Source organism: Nuphar pumila, chromosome 14, assembly GCF_984573655.1.
Source record: "Nuphar pumila chromosome 14, dmNupPumi1.hap1.1, whole genome shotgun sequence".
NCBI classification, from domain to species: Eukaryota; Viridiplantae; Streptophyta; class Magnoliopsida; order Nymphaeales; family Nymphaeaceae; genus Nuphar; species Nuphar pumila.
Genome location: NC_143262.1, coordinates 28,250,011 through 28,263,340, shown reverse-complemented (window position 1 = coordinate 28,263,340; position 13,330 = coordinate 28,250,011). Strand labels below are relative to the sequence as shown.

General features: G+C 45.8%; 1 pseudogene; it reads left to right on the top strand.

Moving 5' to 3' along the window:
• Positions 1–11,342: 11,342 nt before the first annotated feature.
• Positions 11,343–13,091, top strand: LOC149816691 (pentatricopeptide repeat-containing protein At4g21065 pseudogene; annotated as a pseudogene).
• The last annotated feature ends 239 nt before the right edge of the window (positions 13,092–13,330 follow it).

The window sequence follows — 13,330 nt, the reverse complement described above, 5'->3', positions numbered from 1 at the left end:
TTGATTTATCAGATTCCTTCCATATCGACGGTTCTAGTAGTATCCCTATCTTAGACGGATCGAATTTTTCTGATTGGAAAGAAATTGTGTTATTCACTTTGGGCTATATGGATTTAGATCTGGCCCTTAGAATTGACGAACCTCCCACTCTTACAGAGCAGAGTACAGCTGATCAGAAGGCTGCCTCTGAGAAGTGGGAGCGCTCGAACAGACTTAGCCTGTTGCTTTTGCAATCTCGGGTGGCTAAGAACATTCGAGGCGCAATTCCTCACTGTAGGACTGTGAAGGAATTTCTGGGAGCCATTGAGGCTCAGTTTGTCACTTCTAATAAGGCAAGGGCCAGTACCCTCATGTCCAAATTAGTGTCTATGAAATATGCTGGTGACAGTCACATCCGACAACACATTTTGGAAATGAGGAATATTGCGACTCAACTGAATGACATGAAGTTCGCCATCTCTGACTCGTTTTTAGTCCATCTGATCTTAACCTCGTTACCTACTGAGTATGGACCCTTTAAAATCTCCTATAACACACATAACGATGAGTGGTCTTTTAATGACCTCTTGAGTAAGTGTGTCGAGGAAGAGGAGAGGTTGAAGGGTGAGAGGGTGCCAAGTGCACATATGGCCTCTCATAAGGATAAACAGAGGTCGAGGCCAAAGAAAAGCTCCTTCAAAAATAAGAATCAGAAGAGAGCCACTGAGGAGAGTTCAAACTCTCAGGCGAAAGCCAAATCCCAGTTTGGTGGCCCTTCTATAAAGTGTTTCTTCTGCAAAAAGAAAGGGCATAAGAAGGTGGACTGTTTGAAGTTCAAGAAATGGCTTGAAAATAAAAGTAATAAGTCATTCGTTTCTCATTAGTGCAATCTAATTCATGTTCCATTGCATAGTTAGTGGATTGATTCTGGTGTCACGGTGCACATTGCCAACTCTTTGCAGGCATTTCTGAACAAAAGGGAACCAACGGAGCATGAAAGAAGCATCTTCTCAGGAAATAAGATGTGTTCGCATGTCAAGAGCGTTGGGACCTGCATAATTGTGTTGGAGTCGGGATTCATGTTGGATTTGGTCAATACATTTTATGTTCCATCTTATAGTCGGAGCCTAATTTCAATTTCAAGACTTGATAAGTTTGATTTTGTGTTTAAATTTGAAAAATCTGAACTTATTATTATGAAAAATTCAATGAATATAGGTTCTGCATATATGTGTGATGGTTTGTATCGATTAAGAACCAAACTCCAAATTCAGGAATCTCACTCCATTGAGAACACAATGATTGGCAATAAACGTGGTCTAAAGGATGATCAATCCTATTTGCTTTGGCATCGGAGGTTAGGACATATCTCGAAAGAGAGAGTCCAAAGACTCATGAAAGAGGGAATCCTTGGATCCCTTGATTTTACGAATATAGAGCCATGTGTTGACTGCATAAAGGCTAAGCAGTCTAACACATATAAGAAAGATGCCAAACGCAGCAATGGAAAGTTAGAAATAGTGCATACGGATGTCTGCGGCCCTTTTTCACCGTGTTATACGGGTGAAAAGTATTTTGTCACCTTTATAGACGATTACTCACGGTATATGTATCTCTACTTATTATCTGAAAAATCAGAAGTCTTTCAGATTTTTAAGGACTTCAAGAAAGAAGTAGAGAAACAAACCGGTGAAGTTATTAAGGTTGTCAGGTCAGATAGAGGTGGCGAATATTATAGTCGTTTCACTGAGATGGGACAAAAGAAAGGTCCATTAGCGCGGTTTCTAAAAGAGGAAGGCATTGTACCTCAGTATACCATGCCTGGTAGTGCTTATCAGAATGGTGTAGCTGAGAGGAGAAACCGTACGCTTAAAGAAATGGTTCGAGCGATGTTGAATCACTCAAACCTTCCTTTAACCTTGTGGGGTGAAGCTCTTAGGACTGCAGTGCATATTTTGAATAAGGTTCCTACGAAGGCTGTTCAAAAGATTCCTTACGAGTTATGGACAGGTAGAAAACCTTCTTTGTCATATATGCACATATGGGGATGTCCAGCAGAAGCTAAATTGTATAACCCACATATAAAAGCTTTTGATCCTAGGACAACTAGTGGTTTCTTCATTGGTTATCCAGAGAGATCGAAAGGCTTTAGGTTTTATTGTCCATCTCATACACCACAGATAGTGGAAACAGATAAAGCAAGATTTCTTGAAAATGGTTCTGTTGGGATAGATGCATCTCAAAATATTAATTTTGAGGAAATGCAGGATTCAGGTTTCTCACCTGCTAAGGATAATGACCCGACTTTCTCTATCATTGTTCCTTCGAGTAATGTAAGAGAAAGTCCAGTCAATGAACATCAATCCCAACTAGATCCGGTTGTTGATGAGGATATACAACAACAACAGGATACAGAGGCTCATTTTGAACCACCTGTAGCACCTGTATGGAGGTCCACCAGAATTAGGAAATCTGCTATCCATCCGGACTATGTGGTATATTTACAAGAGACAAATGATTTCATAGACATTGATGAAGATCCCTTCACATTTGCAGAAGCCATTGAAAGTAAAAGATCAACATATTGGATCAATGCCATGAAAGAAGAGCTTGACTCTATGGCAAAGAACCAAGTGTGGGATCTTGTACCTCGACCTGATGGAGTTAGACCTGTTGGTTGTAAATGGGTTTACGAAACTAAAACAGACTCTAAAGGTCATGTGGAGAGATACAAGGCTAGGCTTGTTGCAAAAGGTTTCACACAGATAGAAGGCATTGATTATAATGAGACTTTTTCTCCTGTCTCAACTAAAGATTCATTAAGAATAATCATGGCCCTCGTAGCTCATTTTGATTTAGAGCTGCATCAGATGGATGTGAAAACCGCCTTCCTGAATGGGGATCTGGATGAGGAGGTATACATGCAACAACCTCCTGGTTTCAGTATAGATGACTCAAATGACTTAGTTTGCAAATTGAATAAGTCAATTTATGGACTTAAACAGGCCTCCCGCCAGTAGTATAAGAAGTTCAATCAGGTAATAATAAACTTTGGATTCACTGAAAACATTGTTGATCAGTGTATTTACATTAAGACTAGTGGGAGTAAGTTCATAATTTTGGTTTTATATGTTGACGATATTCTTCTTGCAACTGATGATTTGAGTCTTTTACTTGAAACAAAAGACTTTCTTTCCTCTCATTTCGATATGAAAGACATGGGTGAGGCCACTTATGTCCTTGGAATCAAGATCCGTCATAACAGAACTAAGGGTGTCCTTGGCCTATCTCAGAAATCCTATATCCTTAAGGTTCTTAAAAGATATGGGATGGAGAATTGTTCTCCTAGTTCGGCACCTATAGTGAAAGGGGATAAATTGAGTTTGAAGGACTGTCCTCAGGATGATATTGCGAAGGCTCAGATGGATGTTGTCCCATATGCTTCAGCAGTTGGGAGTTTACAGTACGCGCAGACCTGCACTCGACCTGATATAGCATTTGCTGTGGGAATGCTTGGTAGATATCAGTCAAATTCAGGCATTGCGCACTGGAAGGCAGCGAAGAAGGTCATGCGCTATTTACAAGGAACAAAAGATTATATGTTGACCTACAGGAAAGCCGACCATCTAAAGGTCGTTGGATTCTCTGATGCGGACTTAGGAGGATGTATTGACAGTAGAAAATCCACTACTGGATACATTTTCCTTCTAGCAGGTGGTGTTGTCTCATGGAGAAGCGAAAAGCAGTCTACCACTGCTGCTCATACCATGGAGGCGGAATTTATTGCTCTATACGAGACTTCGTCACAGGCCATTTGGATAAGGAACTTCATTATGGGTCTTGGTATAGTGGACTCTATTGAGAGACCACTAAAGATCTTTTGTGATAATGAAGCAGTCGTGTCCTTTTCAAATAACAACAAGAGCTCAACATCGTGTCGACACATGGAGTTAAAATATTTTGTTGTTAAAGAAAGGACTGAGAATCATCTAGTATGTATTGATACAATTGGGACGAAGGAAATGACTGCGGATCCCCTTACTAAAGGGCTAGCACCGGGATTGTATTCCCAACATGTAAAGGGGATGGGTCTTTTTTATTCCTTCTGATGTATGACAATACATTATGTAATCACATTTGTGTTTATGTTTTGATTCTCTAAGGTTTTGAGTTATTGTTGATTTTGCATAAATGATCTCTCATATGGGTTAGAGAGAATAGCAGAATAACAATATTAAAGGACCAATAGAATAGGTGAGAGACCAATCTATTCATGAAGGTAATTTCTTTACATGCCTAAGCACTGAAGGTGAATTGTAGTGTAGTACAAGGAAATATGACATTTCATAAAGGGGTGTTCATATCCTTGACTCATACGATTCATCCTTGTGATAAAGGGTGGCATGTGAACCCACATGAAGAATTAAATCGAGATAACGGTATACACCTCGATTTAGTACACTTTTGGTGTCAATGGGTCAAGTGGGAGAATGTTGGACATTATGGGTTACGGGTCCAACCCGCAGTCTGACCTGATTTGACACCCTATTAGTGGGTCACGTAAGTGGCTGGTTAATGGAGATAGTGGGTGGGAGTTACGTGAATGTGGAGAGACCACATTCACGTAACTACCCAAATTCCTCCATTATATATGGGGTTAGGGGCTACGAAGTTGATGAGAGTTCATAGCCATATCCTGCCCAAATTCACTTCTGCATTCAAGCTTAAGCAGAACAGGGTCCTGCTCACCGTCGACATAAGGCCTGAGCTCATTGTGGGCGTCGACCGGCTGAGGAGAACGCCGAATCACCTACACGATCAATGACGAATCCAGGTACGCTCCCTGTCCAATTGTTTTCACAGGGTATCGCCCAACAGTTAAGCCTTATTGGGAAGCAAGCTTTACAAGTTTTTAGAAGCTTCCATTAACTATCACCTAGGTGTTATAACAAAGTAAACAGAGTACCACTTAGTGCTAGTGCTGGTAAACGAGCTGAATAAGGAGCATGAGGCGTCAAGCTCAGTTTTTTTTATTGTGGCTGGTAGAAGCTAAAAAAGCTGAGTTCAAGTTGGCTCGTTCACAAAATGGATACATTAGTTCAAAGTTGAAAGCAATAGGATTTGAACTCCGGACCTATTGAGTCAACCTCAAGCTCGCGCTAGATTATAATTAAAAAAAGGCACGTTCTTTGAAAGCTGAAAACAATGAATTTGAAGGCTTAAATATATTGGTTGCAACTTGCAAACCAATTGGTTGTGACATAAAATTTATTTAGAATGCATTTTTTTCATAGGTAAGCTAGGGATAGGCAGAGCCCCACCAGTTACACATCATATCACTGGGATTTGAACTTACAACGTCCCAACACAAGGTGACCAGATCTTACAAAACAAAGTCTGGATCGGGTGCAATCACATGGCACAAAATTTGTATGTTAAGCACCTGATCGCCCTCCATTCTCCCCACAACTGACAGGCCTGTCTTCAAGATGGAGGGTGATCAGGTGCCTAATGCACAAATATTTGTGCAATCATATTGCACCTGATCTTTTCACTTCCAAACAAGTTGAGCTCCCGTTGGAGTAGAATGCAATTACTATTACTTATCAAGCTTTTACAAGCCGAGTCGAACCTATTTCATGAGTTTAAACGAGCTGTTTGCAAGTCGAGTTGAACCACGAGAAGCTCGTATCGCAGTCCAGCCCACCTTGGTACCCCTGCTATTCCAACCTAAGCGCTGCCATTATTTTAATTTTCACATTTGTTTTATGGAAAAGCAGGCGCATGGCAGCAAGATAAGCGCGCGCCATTGATCTAAATTCATCTTCCGAGTGAGGCAACGACTTTCCTTTTTCTATTATCATAATAACTCAAGTTGTTCCCTTGCGACTTACAGTGTACAGTTGCGCTTAGAGTCTGTTTTGCTTTTGTTGAGTCTGATGTAAGCTGCCCGGTTCAGGTGAATCAATACCCCGAAGGGGCAGCCCGTATACTTGAACTGTAATAGCCTGCGGGCAAAAGTGTGAATGAATTAAATGCGTTGAGCTTTCTTTTGTTCACCCTCGTTGTGATTGCTTCTTGTGATTGCAATTTCTCTTCCTCTATTCTCTCTTGCTCTCTTGCACTCTGATTACAAGCTTCCGCGACCGGCAAGTGAGCTGACGAGTAGGCTTGCGGCGGTAAGGAAGGACCGTCGCGCCGCGCTGGCCCATTGAAGGAAATAGGCCCATGACAAGTGGTACCAGAGACCGTTCTCGTGCTGGGGAAGGGACTCCGGAGTCGGTGTCGACAGACACGCCGACAGGCTGCGATTTGTGAGCAAGACATCGTGGCGCCTTATCAACACTTGCGCAACACCAAAGGCAAGGCAGTTGCCGGAGCTGAGGAGATGGGTTCACCTCGGGGCCAAGAAGAGTTGGCTGCAACTGTTAACAAGCTGGTGGAAGATGTGACTTCGCATGATGAAGCGATTTCACGCGCATGTGAATCATTCAATGGATTGAATGATGTGGTGGCGAGCCTGCAAGAGCAGGTGAACTTACTAATGGGGCAGGTCACTTCGTTGACGACTACAGTGACCGATCTTGAGTTGAGGAACCGTACGTTGCAGCGGACGGTGACCCTGAATGGCGGAAATGGTGAGAGACCATCAAGGATTGATGTACCTAGACCCCCAAAATTCAATGGTTCTCGCGACAGCAAGGCCATTGAGAACTTCTTGTTCCAAGTAGAAGACTACTTGGATATCCAGAATATGACCCTCGAAGATCTGAGGATCAAGGCTGCAACGGCCTTACTTGATGGTGATGCTATCGCTTGGTGGAGGCGGAAACGCAATGACATGGAGAGGGGTCAATGTGTGATAGACACCTTTGACGACTTCAAAGTAGAGTTGCACAACTACTTCATGCCAAGAAATGCGCAGAGACAGGCTTACCGGATGGTTCGTGAGCTCAAACATACTGGTTCGTTGCAAGACTATGTCAGAACGTTCCAGAAGCTTATGCTGGAGATACCTAACATGCCAGAAGACGACATGCTCAACTGGTTCATTGTGGGACTTCAACCATGGGCACAGTCTGAAGTGGAAAGGAGTAACCCCCGTATTTTGGAAGATGCATATGTGGCGGCTGAGCGCTTAGTTGACACTCAACGCAAGCCTTTCACCCCATCAACCAAAGTTGGGAAGAAGCCTGACCACAGAGGCAAGAAGGATGAGCAGCGCAACGATAAAGGTGAGGCGTCGACACGCCATCAATCCGAAAAGAAACAGAACTACACAAAGCATAACAACAGCAACAAGGGTGCGGTTGTGACATGTTGGTTCTGTGGTGATAGACATATCGCCCGACAATGCCCAAAGCGCCTTGTAAAGGACGACGGGCAAGCCAATGCTGCACAGGAAGAATGCAACGATACTGAATGCAGCGACACTGAGACCATGCAACCGAGGATGGGCACCATGCGATCGATTAATGCAGCGAGAAGTTGTGCAGCTAAAAACATGCAGGTCAGTAAGGAACTCATGTACGCTGAAGTTATTATGAATGGAAAGTCTACTTCAGCAATGATAGACTCCGGGGCCACACACAACTTTATCTCGCGGGAAGAGGCAAAGCGGTTGGGCTTGAAGCATGGGCCAAAGCAGAGGACCATTAAAACGGTAAACTCTGAGGCCAAGCCCATCCTTGGTGAAGCAAGGGATGTGGCTATTCAAGTGGGAAGTTGGGTCGGTAAAGCCAACTTCTCTGTGGTGCCCCTGGACGATTTCAAGATGATTTTGGGTATGGAGTTTCTGCGAAGCCAGAATGTTATGATGTTGCCAAAATTCAACACGCTGACGATCATGGAGTCAGACCTGTCCCACACAGTGCAGTGCCTTACGCAGAAAGGCAAGTCTTCAGTGTTGTCGGCAATGCAACTAAAGAAGGGTGTCAAGCATGGGGAGCAGACATTCTTAGTGGCAGTGCGCGCAGAGGAAGGGAAGGTGGAAGCAGCAGTGCCACCGACCCTAGCCCCACTGTTGGAGGAGTTTCGGGGGGTGATGCCCCCGGAATTGCCAAAGTGTCTTCCGCCAAGACGCGAGGTCGACCACAAGATTGAGTTGACCCCGGGAGCGAAGCCTCCTGCTATGGTTCCATACCGTATGGGGCCAGCTGAGCTGAAGGAACTGCGCAGGCAGTTAGATGAGATGTTGGACGCAGGCATTGTTCGTCCATCAAAAGCCCCATTTGGTGCCCCGGTCCTTTTTCAGATGAAACATGATGGCTCTAAACGGTTATGTGTGGATTACCTGGCCTTGAACAAGGTCACGGTGAAGAACAAGTACCCATTGCCATTGATAGCAGACTTGTTCGATCAGCTAGGCAGTGCCCGTATCTTTTCCAAGCTAGATCTGCAATCGGGTTACTAGCAGGTGAGGATTGCCGAAGGTGATGAGCCGAAAACAACTTGCGTCACTCGCTATGGTGCTTACGAATTTCTAGTAATGTCATTCGGGTTGACAAATGCTCCAGCCACTTTCACGACTTTAATGAACCAGATCTTCTACCCTTACTTAGACAAGTTTGTGGTAGTCTACCTGGATGATATCGTGATCTACAACAGCAACATGGAGGAACATGTCGGGCACTTGCTAACAGTGTTTCAGGTGCTGAAGGATAATGACCTTTATGTCAAACGAGAGAAGTGTCTCTTCGGGCAGGAGGAGATCAGCTTCATTGGCCACGTTGTGGGGCGTGGTGTGCTGCGTATGGATGGGCAGAAGATAAGGGCCATCCAGGAATGGGTTCCGCCAAGCAAAGTGCCAGAATTGCGGTCATTCCTTGGTTTGGCAAACTATTATCGGCGTTTCATCAAAGGTTATTCCCTCATTGCTGCGCCTCTCACGGATTTGTTAAAGAAGAATCGGGTATGGCTCTGGACAGGAGCGTGCCAAGATGCCTTTGATGGCTTGAAGAAAGCCTTAGTGAGGGAGCCAGTGCTGCGACTGCCTGATCATTCGAGACCCTTCGAAGTCCACACTGATGCCTCAGACTTTGCCATTGGCGGAGTTATTATGCAAGATGGTCATCCGATCGCATATGAGAGTCGCAAGCTGAAGGATGCAGAGAGGCGTTACACAGTGCACGAACGTGAGATGACCGCCATTGTGTATTGCCTCAGGACCTGGCGGCACTACCTTTTGGGTGCCGAGTTCGTCGTCAAGACGGACAATATGGCCACGAGCTATTTTCAGACACAAAAGAAGTTGACGCCTAAACAAGCTCGATGGCAGATGTTTTTGGTTGAGTTCGACTTTGCCTTGGAGTACAAGGTTGGAAAGACCAATGTTGTGGCGGATGCCCTGAGCCGTAGGGCTGAACTGGCAGCTGCGCGTGCGGAGTCTTCTGAAGTGCATTTGGAGGGTGCATTGCTGAGCCGCATCCGCGAGGGTATGCAACAGGATCCGACCGCACAACACCTTGTTTCTCTGGCGCAGGCAGGGAAGACTCGGCGATTTTGGCTACAAGATGGCCTCCTCGTAACAAAAGGGGGACGCATCTTTGTACCACGGTGGGGAAGCCTTCGCCGAGAGCTACTCAAGGAGTGCCATGATACACTATGGGCCGGCCATCCTGGTCAGGAGCGGACCTTAACACTCCTTGAGCGCGGCTACTATTGGCCACAGATGAGAGACGACGTTGAGGGGTATGTGCGGACATGCCTCATCTGCCAGCAGGATAAGGGGACAAACCATAAGGCTGTCGGTCTCCTTGAGCCTCTACCAATTCCAGAACGTCCTTGGGATAGCATCTCCATGGACTTTATTGTTAGTCTGCCAAAGGTAGAGGGCCTCAGTTCTATTCTGGTTGTGGTGGATCGTTTCTCAAAGTATGTCACCTTCATCCCAGCTTCTAAGGAGTGCCCTGCAGAGAAGACTGCAGAGTTGTTCGTAAAGCATGTAGTGAAGCACTGGGGCATACCAAAGAGCATTGTGAGTGATCGTGATGCTCGCTTCACGGGCAAGTTCTGGCGTGAAGTATTTCGGCTACTTGGCTCTGAGTTGCTGTTTTCAACTAGCTTTCATCCGCAGACAGATGGGCAGACAGAGCGTATCAACGGGATCCTGGAGCAGTACCTTAGGCACTTTGTTAGTGCCAATCAGAAAAATTGGGTGAAGCTCCTTGATGTGGCACAATTTTGTTATAATCTGCAGAAGAGCGAGTCTTCAGGCCACAGTCCGTTCGAGATAGCCACAGGGCAGCAGCCACTGACCCCGCACACTCTTGCCACACAGGAAAAGGGAAGGCCATCATTCGCCTATCAATTTGTTCGCGACTGGCACGAGCAAAATGAGTTAGCGAAGGCATTCTTACACAAAGCGGCAAAGAGAATGAAGAAGTGGGCGGACAAACACCGTCGGCCCGCAGGGTTCCAAGTTGGGGACCAAGTGTTGGTAAAGTTATATCCTGGTCGCACATGCATCTTCCGCGGGCGGCACTGCGGACTACTCAGAAAGTATGAGGGACCCTTCACCATCACAAAGAAGGTGGGCAAGCTGGCATACAAGCTGGAGTTGCCTCCAGACTTCAAGGTGCACCCGGTGTTCCACGTGTGCAACCTCAAGCAGTTTCATGCAGATGATGGAGACCCGGAACGCAATGTGCCGCAACGCGCTCCCATCATGCAGAGGGCCCCGACAGCACAACGGGCCGAGAAGCACCTCAGTCAGATCCTTCGCCACAAGGTCAACTACTTGGGGCAAGCGAAGAAATACTTGGTGCAGTGGGAGGAAACAACGGAACCAACGTGGGAGCCTGCATTTCGAATGAACAGCCGCTACCCGGCTGAAGTCAGGGCTTACCACGAAACAGATGGCGCCGAGGACGACGCATGATTTGAAGGGGGGAGCATGTTCCCTTGCGACTTACAATGTATAGTTGCGCTTAGAGTCTGTTTTGCTTTTGTTGAGTCTGATGTAAGCTGCCCGGTTCAGGTGAATCAATACCCCGAAGGGGCAGCCCGTATACTTGAACTGTAATAGCCTGCGGGCAAAATTGTGAATGAATTAAATGCGTTGAGCTTTCTTTTGTTCACCCTCGTTGTGATTGCAATTTCTCTTCCTCTATTCTCTCTTGCTCTCTTGATTACAAGCTTTCGCGATCGACAAGCGAGCTGACGAGTAGGCTTGCGGCGGTAAGGAATGACCGTCGCGCCACGCTGGCCCATTAAAGGAAATAGGCCCGTGACAAAGCAGGCGCACATTCATATCAGTGAAGACTACGTGGACTCTTGACAAACCTGGCTGATTTGAAGAAGAAGAAGAAGAGCTCCGACATGTAACAGACGCAACAAGCAAATCTCCGGTTTCAAAAAAAGTAATGCAAAGCGTTGGTGAGCACCAAAGAAGCTCGTTCTTGTTTCTGATCAATAAATGCGCTTCTCTTTCGAGTCTCAAGTCTCTGCACGGCCGCTTGATCCGAGCGGGACTCGACCGAGACACCTTCCTGGCGAGCAAGCTCCTGCAGGCCACCGCAGTCTCGATCTCGGGCCATATGGGCTATGCCCATCTCATCTTCTCTCGGATCCCCAACCCCAACCTCTTCACCTACAACACCATGATACAGGGCTACTCGAGAAGCGATTCTGCAACGCAAGCCATCGCTTTGTATAAGAGAATGCATGGTTCTGGCATTCGAGCGAATTCGTTCACCGCCGCCTTCGCACTGAAGGCGTGCTGCCGATTGGTGAGGGTGGTGGAAGGGAAGGAGATTCATGGGCAGGTTTTGAAGATGGGTTTGGACTCGGATTTGGCCGTTGCCAATGGAATTCTTAAGTGGTCGACGGTTTGTGGCAGTTTGGACGATGGACGTAAACTGTTTGATGAAATGCCTGAGAGAGATAGTGCGTCTTGGAGCACGCTGGTTGCAGGCTATGCCCAAAATGGGATGCCGAAGGAGGCCTTGGCGCTCTTTAGAGAGATGCAGAGCAGCTCTGTGGAGGTTGATGGTTTCACACTGGCTAGCATTTTGGGTGCGTGTGCGCAGCTTGGCTCGTTGGAACTGGGTAGGTGGGTTCGTGCTTACATTGATAAGCATGATGTACATGTTGACGTTGTTCTCGGAACTGCGCTTGTGGACATGTACGCCAAGTGTGGGGGGTTGGATGAGGCGCTAACGGTCTTTCGTGGCATGCCTAAGAAGGATGTCTTGGCATGGTCTTCTATGATAGGTGGCCTAGCCATTCATGGGCTTGGCAAAAAGGCACTTGAAATCTTTGCCCAGATGAAAAGATCAAATGTTCGACCCAATTGCGTTACTTTCACCAGTGTACTGTTCGCTTGCAGTCATTCGGGAATGCTTGAGGAGGGTAAACTCCATTTTGATAGCATGTCAAGAGAGTATGGAATTTCTCCCCAGATTGAGCACTATGGGTGTATGGTGGATTTGCTTTGCCGGGCTGGGCGAACACGCCAAGCCTATGAATTTATCAAGAGCATGCCAATGGAACCTAACGAAGTTCTCTGCCGAACATTGCTTAATTCTTGCAGGATCCATGGTGATGTGGAGCTTAGCAATTACATATCGACGCACCTCCTCGAGGTGGATCCTCATGGTGGTGATAATTATGTGCTTGTTTCTAATGTTTATGCTTCTTCAGGTAGATGGTCTGATGTAACGAAAGTGAGAGGGCTGATGAAAAACAGGAAAGCTAGAAAAGAGCATGGCTATAGCCTAATAGAGCTTAATAACACTTTTCACGAATTTGTGATGGGAGATGAATCCCACCCCCTCACCAATGAGATCTATTTAATGCTTGATAGGATGAACGTGAAACTGAAGACCGAGGGCTATGTTGCTAGCACAGTGGATGTGTTGCATGATATTGATGAGGAAGAGAAAGAAAATGCACTCGGTCTCCATAGTGAAAGGCTAGCAATTGCCTTTGGTATCCTTCAGACACCTGATAACCAACCTCTTCGTATCATTAAAAATCTTCGTGTCTGTGGTGACTGCCACTCAGTTATTAAACTCTTATCTCTTGCTTACAACAGGGAAATCACTGTAAGAGATCGGGTTCGTTTTCATCATTTCAAACAAGGAAAATGTTCTTGCAATGATTATTGGTAAGATGATTAGGCTGCTATCGTATTCATGATCCTACACGTGTATTTGATCAGATTTAGTGATATTTCTGAAACTGAATCCAAGACAGTGACGTTCCTGCAAGAGCAAGATCACTGTTGCATTACTAGATCCAAATATGGTTCAATCAAATCCCATTCTATGCACATTGGTAGCGTTGGAATCCACTTAAAACATGTGCTGATGCAATATACCAGATCCACTACTGAGATGACGTGATTGAG